Here is a 13,400-nt window from a genome sequence, read left to right on the forward strand (position 1 = left end):
ACTAACAAATTTATAATAAATTTGTTAGTCTCTAAGGTGCCACAAGTACTCCTTTTCTTTTTGCGAATACAGACTAACACGGCTGCTACTCTGAAACCTATTAAAATTAAAAAATTTCAATAATAATGGGGGATTTCAACTATCCCAACATTGACGGGGGACATGTCACCACAGGATAGGATGCAGAGATAAAGTTTCTTGACACCTTCAATAACTGCTTCTTGGAACAGCTAGTCCTGGAACCCACAAGAGGAGAGGCACTTCTTGATTTAGTCCTAAGTGGAGCACAGGATCAGGTCCAAGAGGTAAATATAACTGAACTGCTTAGTAATACTGACCATAACATAATAAAATTTAATGCCCTGTGGGGAGGAGGTAAAGTAGCTCACCCCAGTAGCGTTTAATTACAGAAAGGGGAACTACACAAATATGAGGAAGTTAGTTAAACAGAAATTAAAAGGTATAGGGCCTTAAAGTGAAGTCCCTGTAAACTGCATGGAAACTTTTTAAAGACACCATAATAGAGGCTCAGTTTAAATGTATACCCCAAAATTAACAAAAACATAGTAAGAGGACCAAAAAAGTGCCACCGTGGCTAAACAACACAGTAAAAGGAGCAGATAGAAGCAAAAAGGCATCCTTTAAAAAGTGAAAGTTAAATCCTATTTAGGAAAATAGAAGCACAAACTCTGTCAAGTGAAGTGCAAAAATATAATTAGGAAGGCCAAAAAGGAATTTTGAAGAACAGCTTGCCAAAGACTCAAAAAGTAACAGCAAAAAATATTTTAAATTCATCAGAAGCAGGAAACCTGCTTAAAAAAAAAACAGTGGGGCCCCTTGATGATCGAGATGCTAAAGGAGCACTCAAGGATGATCATGCCATTGTGGAGAAAGTAAATGAATTCTTTCTATCGGTCTTCACAGCTGAGGATGTGAGGGAAATTCTCAAACCTGAGCCATTCTTTTTAGGTGACAAATCTAGGAACTGTCCCAGATTGAGGTGTCATTAGAGGAGGTTTTGGAACAAATTGATAAATTAAGCCACAATAAGTCACCAGGACCAAATGGCATTCACCCAAGAATTCTAAAGGAACTCAAATGTGAAATTGCAGAACTTCTAAGTGTGGTATGTAGTAACCCATGACTTAAATCAGCTTCTGTACCAGATGACTGGAGAATAGCTAATGTGACGCCAATTTTTAAAAAAGGCTGCAGAGGTGATCGCAGCAATTACAGGCTGGTAAGTCTAACTTCAGTACCAGGCAAATTGGTTGAAACTATAGTAAATAACAGAATTATCAGACACATAAATAAGGGATCTCACAAAACTGGGTGCTGGGAACAAAATAGCAGATGAAATTCCAATGTTGATAAATGCAAAGTAATGCACATTGGAAGACATAATCCCAACTATACATATAAAATGGAGTCTAAATTAGCTGTTACTACTCAAGAAAGAGATCTTGGAGTCATTGTGGATAGTTCTCTGAAAATATGCACTCAATCTGCAGCTGCAGTCAAAAAGATTAACCATGTTGGGAATCATTAGGAAAGGTATAGATAATAAGACAGAAAATATCATATTGCCTTATTTAAATCCATGGTAAACCCGCATCTTGAATAGTGCGTGCAGATCTGGTCGCCCCCTCGCAAAAAAGATATATTGGAAATTGAAAAGGTGCAGAAAAGGGCAACAAAAATGATTAGGGGTATGGAACAGCTTCCATATGATGAGAGATTAATAAGACTGGGACTTTTCATCTTGGAAAACCGATGACTAAGGTGTAATATGATAGAGATCTATAAAATCCTGACGGGTGTTGAGAAAGTAAATAAGGCAGTGTTATTTACTCCTCATAACACACGAACTAGGGGTCACCAAACGAAATTAATAGTCACAAGGTTGAAAACAAATGAAAGGAAGTATTTTTTCACACAACACGCAGTCAACCTGTGGAACTCCTTGCCAGATGATGATGTGAAGGCCAAGAGTATAAAAGGGTTCAAAAAAGAACTAGATAAGTTCATGAAGGATAGGCTATTAGCCAAGATGGGCAGGGGATGCAAACCCATGCTCTGAAGTGTCCCTGTCCTCTGTTTGCCAGAAGCAGGGAATGGGTGACAGGAAATGAATCACTTGATGATTACCTGTTCTGTTCATTCCCTCTGAAGCACCATTGACCCTGTCAGAAGACGGGATACTGACCTAGATGGACCATTGCTCTCACGCTGTATGGACATTCTTATGTACCACCACAAACTCAACATTTCCAAAATAAAATTAGTCTCCCTTTGCTGCACCTACCCCACACTCTCACCTCTTCCTCATTTTCTGTTACTGGCAAGAGCACCAGCAGCCTTCCCATCTCTCAAGTTTGCAAGTGAATCATCATTTATAATTACTACACACATCCAGTAAATACTCTCATTTCTCTCACTGCTCCATGTCCAAAATGCCCCCGTCCTTTTTTTCCTCCACTGCCAAAATTCTGGTTCTCCTACTTTGACTATTTGTAATTTCCATTCCAGTCCTCCTCTCAAGTCCATCTGCTGCAAAAATTATCTTGTCCTTTCTCTTGACCACATTTCTATGCTGGCTTCTACTGAATTCAAGTGAAGTTCAAGTTTTTCTTTTTCCTCTAAATTTTTGCTATTTTATTTTCTCCTATACCATATACCAGTGCATTTTCTCCACTAAAGCTTCTGCTGAGTACCTCTTTTTGGTACTTTGTTTCATTTCAGCATCTTTCATTCTTCCACTTCATCCTATATTCATGGATCCACCTCCCAATCAGCATACATCAAGCATCCTCTCCTTCCTCTTCACAAATATTTGACAGATTCACCCATGTAGTCAACCTGAGAAGAGCACTTGCTGTTGTTTATCTGCATATGGTGCTGTTCTAACTCAAACCTGAAGGCTGTTAGATCTTCAAGATGGAAGGTTTGAACTGTGTTTTGCACAGCCAATCCTATCTCAGCCACGTACACTGACTTTTATATAAATAATAATAAAATGTATAGTTTTAAAAATTTCAAATCATATCCACAAAGTAATGCAACAGAGAGCCATAAGCCCTTACTGAACAGGAAACAATAGCTCTCTCTCCTTTTACTTTGAAGGTTCCTAAGGGCTAATAATGTATTAGCTATACTACCTAGGTTTTTTTTTAATTGCAATAATATTGTTTTGTAAATATTATACCATCTGGTAAAATGACATATTAGACTGTCATTTCATCTCTGCAAAGTGATAATGTTTGTGTATGCTCAGATCTGTTAAGCTTAGCAGCCCAAATTCCCAAACAGAGCTTCTGGAATCTGCTTTCTGAGATTAGCAGTGCCCTCTCCCCTGATTTAAACAAAAATAATTGGAAAGGCACATGTACCAGCTTCCAGTTTATAAGAGTTCATTTATTTGAAATCCCCTGAGTTCCTCCAATTAGAAAACAACTTTTTGACTTAATATCCTTCAATTGTTAAAAACTTGCGTCACTGAGAGATCACAGTGAAACGTAAAGGTCCCAGCACATTGGAATTTGATTGTGAGGGGATGTGATTGTTCCACATTTAGACTGGAAAGGGTTAGGAACTCCGCTTCCCAATGTGCTTAATGAATGAAAGGAAAATTGGACCCTTGAGCCAGAGTCAATGACCTAACTGAGTGAAAAATGTTTGCAGGTTAACAAGGGCAACTGTTCCTTGCTATAATTCCCACTGGAGGTGAATGACAAAAAAGGCCAATAAACCTCAGACTTGATATTATTTATTAACCTGTTTTCTTCCTAGAAAAAGACCTTACTGTAGATCTTGGAAGACAGCAGAAAAAAGGGTTATTTGGTGAAGGAAAAAATGACCAAACAAATGCTCACTGTGTAGAAAGATTAAACAATGTAATACTTTGAACTCTTTGTGATTAGTTAGATTACAAGGGATCATCTTTGCCAGCATTCTTAGGCTATCATATTATAAATAAGGTTGTGGGGGAAGTATGCTAATTTAAACAATATAAATACAAAATGTAACTGGATGTGACAGGTTATATTGTTGATGCTCTAAGTCGGAAAATACAAGGAAGTGGCATGCTTTCATGTTATGTCTTGTTAAAAGCATTGCTTCATGATGTGCTGATGCAGCACATCTGTTGCTTTCTTTCCAAACACTCAGGAAGTAAAGTGTGGGCGGTAATAAAATGCACTCACATGGATTTGAACCTATAAGGCATCAGATGATATAATTTACTTCATGGACCTATGAAAAAGAATACTATCTATATTTTGTTGTCTAAAAGGGAATAATCTTGAGGTACTCTAAGGGCTTGATCGTACTTCCATTAAAATCAATGGAGAGATTACTACTGATTGCAGTGAATACAGGCCTGGCTGGGGTTTAACAAAAAAATGAGTTAAACAAAATAGCAGGGCAAAAACAGAGGATCCAGAAGAAGCATTCACATAAGAGTTCAATAGTATAGCAGTGCTAAAGCTATCTTTTGAAACTTTCTAGATAAAGTACTATTGCAGATCTAGAGACAAGGTAGACCAGTCAGGAGAGAGTTTAAGATCCTGACCCAATGCCAATTGACTTCAGTGGGCTTTGCGTTGGGCTCTAACAGAATAGACAAAGAACATATTACTTCCTGCATTTGAAGTGTCCAAACTGGAGCAGTTGCAGGCATTCTGCAAACCATATGTCAGTAACAGTTGAGGACCTGATGTAGGAGAAAGGAAAAGATATTTGCACCCTGAACTCTATATAACATACAGACAAATATGACATTAATGCACTGCTAAGATTCTAGTGATAGTAGTTGCATTTGATTTGTGGTGAAAACCTTCATTGATTCCTTCCCTAGCTTGCTGAATAACCAAATATAAAAAAGAAGAAACACCATGAAGTCACTTTGCATTCTGGGTTAGAGAGTGCCACCTTCAGACTCATTCCCAGAAAAGTATAATGGCCCAATTTCTGTCCTTAGTTACATGTGTGCAATTCTCATTGTGTTCACTGGGAACTGGGCATATGTATATGAGGACAGAATTTGTCCTTTACCTCTTAGATCAAATAAATAATTGTGATAACGATAGAACTCTGCTTTTTAGCTCAGGGAGTATTAATAAAAGGGAACATGAGAATAATACAACTTCACTTTGAATTTTTATCTTCTTTCCTTTTGCGTAGTGTAGAAGTTAGAAAAATTATATTTTAAACATTGATGTTAGTGCACATTATAGTTTAGAGGAATACTCTAAAACACAGTGAACTGTAGTACTAAAAGTGCTTCAAATTGTTGGGTTTTTTTAAACATAAATTGTTTCTTTTGGGTCAATTTTTAAAGGAACCTCACCTCACTCTTCAGTGTTGTTTGTGCAAAGGCTGGCAGTTAGAACCAAAATTTTCAAAGGTATCTGCTACTTTTAGGAACCTCTGTTTCTGGCTGCCCACTTGAGACACCTTGAATCTTACTTTGTTCACACATGCTGAACCCTCCAGGTCTCAATGCCTTCAGCTGAAATCTCAGTATGCTCAGCATCTGTGATAATCAAGCCTTAGGTATGTCAAATTGGGCAACCAAAATTAGTGGACACTGGAAAATGTGGCTGTAAATATCTAATTACCTGATCAGAGGGTGCAGAGATAGGCAGTACACCTGGAAAAATATGGAGGAATAAGGGCTGAAAAAATAAATAGGTAAGACCATAAGCATGTCCGGAAAACTAATATTCAGATATGGATGTGATAGTGGGCTGCAGCATCAGAAAGGGAGAGATGAGTTGGCAGCCATTTCAGGACCTTTGTGGCTATGTTTGGCCCTGAACACCAAAAACTAGTGTTTTCATGGCTGATGATGCCCTCCATCAGTAAACAAAATGAGGTGATGATAATTCTGTTCTGTTTTGCAAGTTTCACCTACAGTTTTATTTTCTCTTCTGCTGTATTTTTCTTGCCAGGGGGTATAAAAGTTAATAGCCTCTACTATAAATACTACTATAAATACTACACATTGTCTTAGTACAATATCTAAGCTTTGTTATATTTAACCTTTAAAAATTAAACTTCCAAAAAGCATATTATAGCTAGTTTTTGTCATCCATGATAAACATTGTTTTCCTTGCAACATTTTGAGAATTTCTCAAATGATACCAGGTTAATAGCCTTTGTTCCCACATTAACAGGAACCAATGTGATATACATACACAAAAACAACACCAAAAAATAGTTTCCTTCTTTTCTTCCCTTTATTTTTTTTTCAGCAGGGCAACTGGCCCCTTTAAGAGGGAGTGGGGTCTAGTACATCACCCGTTTTATTGAGTCTGCTGTAGTGTTTGACTACTCATACTCAACAATGAGCCAGATGCCCCGGGGGTGTAAGCAGAAATCGTTTCATTGACCTAGAAGAGCTACACTGATTTACGCTCTGAATCTGGCCCAATATAGCTGGTGTCCAGCTCAGATGCATTTCTCACTTCAAGGGAAAATTAAGAGAAAATGCTCTCGATTCACTTTCACCTGTTTCACATAGAGTCACCATTACCGCTGGATACTAAGTCCCACCTTTACCTTTTCCTTCTGTTTTCTTATTGGCAATTTAAATTGACTGTGAATGTATGTGCTCATTTTTGTTAGTTTCCAAATAAAGTGGGTGTTAAGATGAACAACACATTTAGCAAGAGGAGCAGCTGATGGATAATATGGTTTGAGGTAGAGAAACACCTCTTTGGGAAAGTATCCTAGTTACTAACTGTAAAAGGACGGAAAGGGTAACTTTTGCTGTGGAGAAAAAGTCATAAATAAGTGAGAGGTCAGAGTATCAGCTATTTGTATTTTAGCTGAATTGTTATTAAATCTAGCTCTGAATTTGATCTTCCACAGCATCTTTCTCATTTTTGAATGCTGGGAATAAATTACTCATGGGGAACTGACATTTTACCAGTTTTGCTCTGAGTATAATAGTGAGTGGACTATCGAAACTACTATTTAGCCTGTTTGTTGATGTGAAAAGCCTGCTGATCTTCTACTCTATGGATTACCAGGAGCCTACACAGAGGTTTGCTAACCTGCTTGTGGAACACATCCCTTTAAGGTGGTAGGGTTATTATTTCAGAGTTCTAAATATTGGATGTAATTGTTGGATGTAATTTTAAGGGATTGTAGCAATTTTTTTCTTCCTTTTAAATTTTGTACCAACACTTCTAGGAGAAAAAGTTAGAAAACAAAAAGTTAGAGAGACAAGGTGGATGAGGTAATATCTTTTCTTCTGTTTGGTCAGACAGAGCTCTTCTTTAGGTCTGGGAAAGTTACTCTGAGTGTCACAGCTTGTCAAAAGCTTGTATCTTTCACCAACAGAAGTTGGTCCAATACAAGATATTACCTCACCCACCTTGTCTAATATCCTGGGACTGACGTGGCTTCAACAACACTGCATACAACAATTAAAAAGTTAGTGATTGTGGACATATTATTTCATTCCTCCATCAATTCAGTTCTGTTTTTAATCTGGATTGTTGTAGGCAACTATTCTATCATTTGAATAATGCCATTGGATATTTTGGAGGAAAATTAAAATAAAACTGAACAGATAATATAGTTCTGAAACATAATCCATGTGCAGTAAACATACTCTTTTGTCACGTTTTTTTCCAACGAAAGTGCCATATTACTTCCTAGAACCTGGACAGGGTACTTTTCCCAGGCAAATAGTGTGTAAACTGAAGAGTCCCTGAAAGTTCATTGACACAATGTTCCATAAAAGTGTTATAATGACTCTAAATATATACCTATACAATAATTGTTAGGTTTCCCAAATATCATATGAAACAAATATCACTACATATGTTTGCAGTCTTACTGCCATAGACTGTGATATTGTTTCATAAGGGTCTTGTCAATTCTTGGATAGGAGGCCACTAAAGAAAACCCAAATACTGCAGGAAATTATACTGATTCTGGACTCAGTACATGGTATTTTTTGGAGGGGGGGGTCTTACTGTTATTGTGAGATTTAAAGTCAAGATCCTGACTACACATGGTCATTAAAAAAAATCCTATGGCACCTGGCACAAAAATTGAGGTGGGAACCCTAGTTTTCTGTTCAAACTGGAATCAGGTGCTTATTAGAGACGGTCTGAAATATTTTGTTTCCCACTCAAATTTTCAATGAAAACTTTCATCTTGAGTTTTTGATGTAAACTTGAAATTGAAAGATTCTAGCTAGAAAACAAATGATTTTGGCTGAATATGGGAGTTTTAATCCCTCATGAGAGTTGCAGTTTGCTCCTCGCGTCCCTGATCTCCTATGGGCCAGATCCCTCATTGGACTACATCTCCCATGAAGCACTATGGGTTCCCCTTTGATAAGGCAAGTTGTACTATAGGGGGTCCCCAGCCATGGTTCATTGGGGGAGGTGTAGTCCAGAACACAGCCCATAGAGAAAAATGGGGACACAAGGAGCAAACTACAATATGAAACACCAAAACTCCTATTTTTGGTTGAAATCTTTCAGCTTTCATCTGAAACACTTGACAAAAACTGAAATTTTCTATAGGAAGCAGACACTCGTCAGAAATCAATTTCCCCTTGGAAAAACAGTTTTGACCGAAAATTTTCAGCCAGCCCTAGTACAAAATTGCCCTTTGGACGGGCTCAGGACAGAAAGTGAAGAAAGCTTTGCATAATAAAGCTGTGCACTGTGCTGTCAACCTCAGGTAGGGTTCCTATTAGAGTCATAGACTTTAAGGCCAGAAAGGACCACTAGATCATCCAGTCTGACCTGCTGTACATCACAGTCCACCAACACCACCCAGCACCCGCACACTAAACCCAGCAATGGAAATGAGATCCACAGGAGACTAGACTATTATGTGCCTCAGGCAGAGACTAGGAGGGACTAAGGTGCACCAGTGCAATGGCCGAGAAATGATTAAATGAGAGAGACCCATTCAGGGCTGGGTAAAGGGAGCCTTGTGTGTATGAATATTGCCACAACCTTCCATCCAACTGTGTGCTAAACTCAGTGACATAAATGTGAATTTCACATGCAGACTGACAAGGTATGAACTCTGTTTTATGAAGTGTGTTGAGTCCTCAGGATCTCAGCATGAAGGAAGTACGTATTCCCCAGAAACCTTAACAGTTTCAGAATAATTACTTTCAATATTCATGGGTTGTTTAGTATTCTCCAGTTCATAGATACCAGAATCTTTCTGTCCCCCGGTGCTTGGTTTTTCTGACAGACTGCATATGCTTTTGCCTTGTTCCAAGCCTGCTCTTGTTTCTGATTCCTGCTTTGACCTTGGCTCTGGTCCCCAGCCCAACAACTGGGCATGACTGCCACTGCTCCAACCACCAGGTTTGACTGCTGCTGCTTCAACCATGATTTAGTTGAAGGATGATTTAGTTGGGAATTGGTCCTGCTTTGAGCAGGGGTTTGGACTAGATGACCTCCTAAGGTCCCTTCCAACCCTGATATTCTATGATAAATAGTTGTGGCTGTTACAGTGAGCCATACAAACTGCCTCTTATCCTGTTTGCCAACAGTTACTAGCATGCTGTGTCAGAGTATATTTTTCATTTTTAAGGATATATGTGGGGTGGTGCAGTATCTCTAGTATGTTATTTCTGAAATACTGATTGTCCTGAAAGAAAAGGAGTACTTGTGGCACCTTAGAGACTAACAAATTTATTAGAGCATAAGCTTTCGTGAGCTACAGCTCAGAGCTGTAGCTCATGAAAGCTTATGCTCTAATAAATTTGTTAGTCTCTAAGGTGCCACAAGTACTCCTTTTCTTTTTGCGAATACAGACTAACACGGCTGCTACTCTGAAACCTGTGATTGTCCTGAGTATCTTTTGCTGCTTGTAGCTCTTGTGTGTGCAACCTTAATTCAGCCCCTCCTTTCTCTCTCACCCCCACGCATGCATTATGATTAGAGCAGGTTGGAAATTTTCTGATGGGATGTTTTTCTGTTGGAAAATTCAGATTCATCAAAAGCAAAACCTTTAGTGCAAACATGTAAATGGCGATGAAATTTTGTTTTGGGTGGAAAAATGAAAAAAGTGTCCAATTATGTAAAAATGGAACTATTTTATTTTTTATTTTGAAATTACTCTCTATTTAAAATTTTCTTTGTTTATACCATACATTTTTATTTGCCAAAATTTAAACTAAATGTTTTGATTGTATCAAAACAAAACAGCTTGATTGACCTGAAATGAATATTTTTCATGTTAAACAGAAAACTCAGTTCCTGCCCAGTTCCACTTATACTTGTGATCATGAAATTAAAGACTTTTTTTTAAAGTCTTTTAAACCACTGCCTCATTCGGTGCATAGAATGGACCTGCTCTTGGAATGAATCAGCCTTCTGAAGGAGATTCTCTGTAGGACCCATGTTTCATTTGTTGCTGAAGTTAGAAGGTGCATAATGAATGAGGCAGGGGGCTACAGGAAGAGAGGACAGTCTCACAGTTCAGGGAGTTGAATATTGTCTTAGAGAATTTTATTCTATCCCTGCCTCAGAATTTCTATGTGATCCTAGTCAAATCGCTTAAACCAAGCTTTTTATAGGTGTATTTGTCATTTTCTCACTTGAGATCCTCAGGTCTGGTTGGCAGACCTACTGAGCACTCACACAGCTACAGTTGAAGTCAATGATATGTGCTTTGAGCATATAAATGCTATATAATGCTAAGTATTATGAAAAAGCAGGTCCTAGATGTCTAAAATTGGATACCCAAAACTAGTAGCTACTTTTGATCTTAATCTCTCTCTGTCTCAGATCCTCACTGTAAAATGGAGCTACCCCCCCCCCCGCACCACCACACATGCACACACACACCGATCCCATGAGGGTACTGAGAAGATCAATTAGTAATCTTTATGAAGCATGAAGAATTGGAGATGAGCACCATAGAAAAAGTCCATGAGTAAATTAACAATTCTGTCTTCAGAACAACAGCAAATACGGCACATAGCCACACATTGAACAGCAAAGAGAAAACAAAATACTGAATTAAGTGAGCATTGTCCATTCATAGCACTCAATGAGGCAGCGGTCCTGTGGAAAAATATCATGTTATTATCTAACTTGCTTTGTAGACTAGACCTGAGTGAAGGAGTTCTAGACAGTATTGCTGTCACTCCTGTGGTTTACTAGATGGAACCTTGGGATTTGGCAAATTGGTGTATTCCCCCACCTCCATTGGGCATATGGACACTTGCATGCACATACACATGCATGCTAGTGATTAAAACCATTTCAGTTCCCCCTTGCTTGGGAACATAGACATGATTTTAACTGTTCATTGTCACCTGATTCAGACCAGGCTGAGCAGTACCTCTCAGCGCATCCCTTATTCTCAATTGAATGCTCCCTACCGGGTCCTGTGGTTCCCTTTTTGCAAAAGCACTAGTGCATACTACTGCTGCTATTGTGAACTTTCTTGTAGATAGTCTATCATCTGAGGTGACAGCTACGTTGGTCCCCCGTATATTGAGAAAAGGTGAATGATTTCTGATGCTACAAAATAAGTGGTGAATATTTGAAGAGTAGGACATGGACATGGTATTTGCATAAATCTCACTTCCAATCTTCACATCAGTCTTGCCATACTTATCGGTGTACCAGCCTTACTATTAGTCCCAGAATACTACTTCCAGAAAGTAACTCATCGCTTCTGGCAATCACTATTGTTTGACAGTGACGTAATGCTCAGGAACATACCTTTATTTGCAGGCAGGGCTCTGGGAAATGACATGAAGTTATTGGCCAAATAGTTTTGAAAGGCACAGGTAGTTTCTTCCCCAATGAATTACTGCCATATTGACCAGAGTCAATTCCATTCTACACATACATGTTCAACTTCACACACAGTATCAAGGCCAAAGTATAGGCCCAGCTGCTGCAAAGACTGAAGCATGTATTTTCATAGAATCATAGAATCATAGAATATCAGGGTTGGAAGGGACCCCAGAAGGTCATCTAGTCCAACCCCCTGCTCAAAGCAGGACCAAGTCCCAGTTAAATCATCCCAGCTAGGGCTTTGTCAAGCCTGACCTTAAAAACCTCTAAGGAAGGAGATTCTACCACCTCCCTAGGTAACGCATTCCAGTGTTTCACCACCCTCTTAGTGAAAAAGTTTTTCCTAATATCCAATCTAAACCTCCCCCATTGCAACTTGAGACCATTACTCCTCGTTCTGTCATCTGCTACCATTGAGAACAGTCTAGAGCCATCCTCTTTGAAACCCCCTTTCAGGTAGTTGAAAGCAGCTATCAAATCCCCCCTCATTCTTCTCTTCTGCAGACTAAACAATCCCAGCTCCCTCAGCCTCTCCTCATAAGTCATGTGCTCTAGACCCCTAATCATTTTCGTTGCCCTTCGTTGTACTCTTTCCAATTTATCCACATCCTTCCTGTAGTGTGGGGCCCAAAACTGGACACAGTACTCCAGATGAGGCCTCACCAGTGTCGAATAGAGGGGAACGATCACGTCCCTCGATCTGCTCGCTATGCCCCTACTTATACAACCCAAAATGCCATTGGCCTTCTTGGCAACAAGGGCACACTGCTGACTCATATCCAGCTTCTCGTCCACTGTCACCCCTAGGTCCTTTTCCGCAGAACTGCTGCCGAGCCATTCGGTCCCTAGTCTGTAGCGGTGCATTGGATTCTTCCATCCTAAGTGCAGGACCCTGCATTTATCCTTATTGAACCTCATTAGATTTCTTTTGGCCCAATCCTCCAATTTGTCTAGGTCCTTCTGTATCCTATCCCTCCCCTCCAGCGTATCTACCACTCCTCCCAGTTTAGTATCATCCGCAAATTTGCTGAGAGTGCAATCCACACCATCCTCCAGATCATTTATGAAGATATTGAACAAAACGGGCCCCAGGACCGACCCCTGGGGCACTCCACTTGACACCGGCTGCCAACTAGACATGGAGCCATTGATCACTACCCGTTGAGCCCGACAATCTAGCCAGCTTTCTACCCACCTTATAGTGCATTCATCCAGCCCATACTTCCTTAACTTGCTGACAAGAATGCTGTGGGAGACCGTGTCAAAAGCTTTGCTAAAGTCAAGAAACAATACATCCACTGCTTTCCCTTCATCCACAGAACCAGTAATCTCATCATAAAAGGCGATTAGATTAGTCAGGCATGACCTTCCCTTGGTGAATCCATGCTGACTGTTCCTGATCACTTTCCTCTCCTCTAAGTGCTTCAGGATTGATTCTTTGAGGACCTGCTCCATGATTTTTCCAGGGACTGAGGTGAGGCTGACCGGCCTGTAGTTCCCAGGATCCTCCTTCTTCCCTTTTTTAAAGATGGGCACTACATTAGCCTTTTTCCAGTCATCCGGGACTTCCCCCGTTCGCCACGAGTTTTCAAAGATAAT

Source organism: Dermochelys coriacea, chromosome 2, assembly GCF_009764565.3.
Source record: "Dermochelys coriacea isolate rDerCor1 chromosome 2, rDerCor1.pri.v4, whole genome shotgun sequence".
Lineage (NCBI taxonomy): Eukaryota > Metazoa > Chordata > Testudines > Dermochelyidae > Dermochelys > Dermochelys coriacea.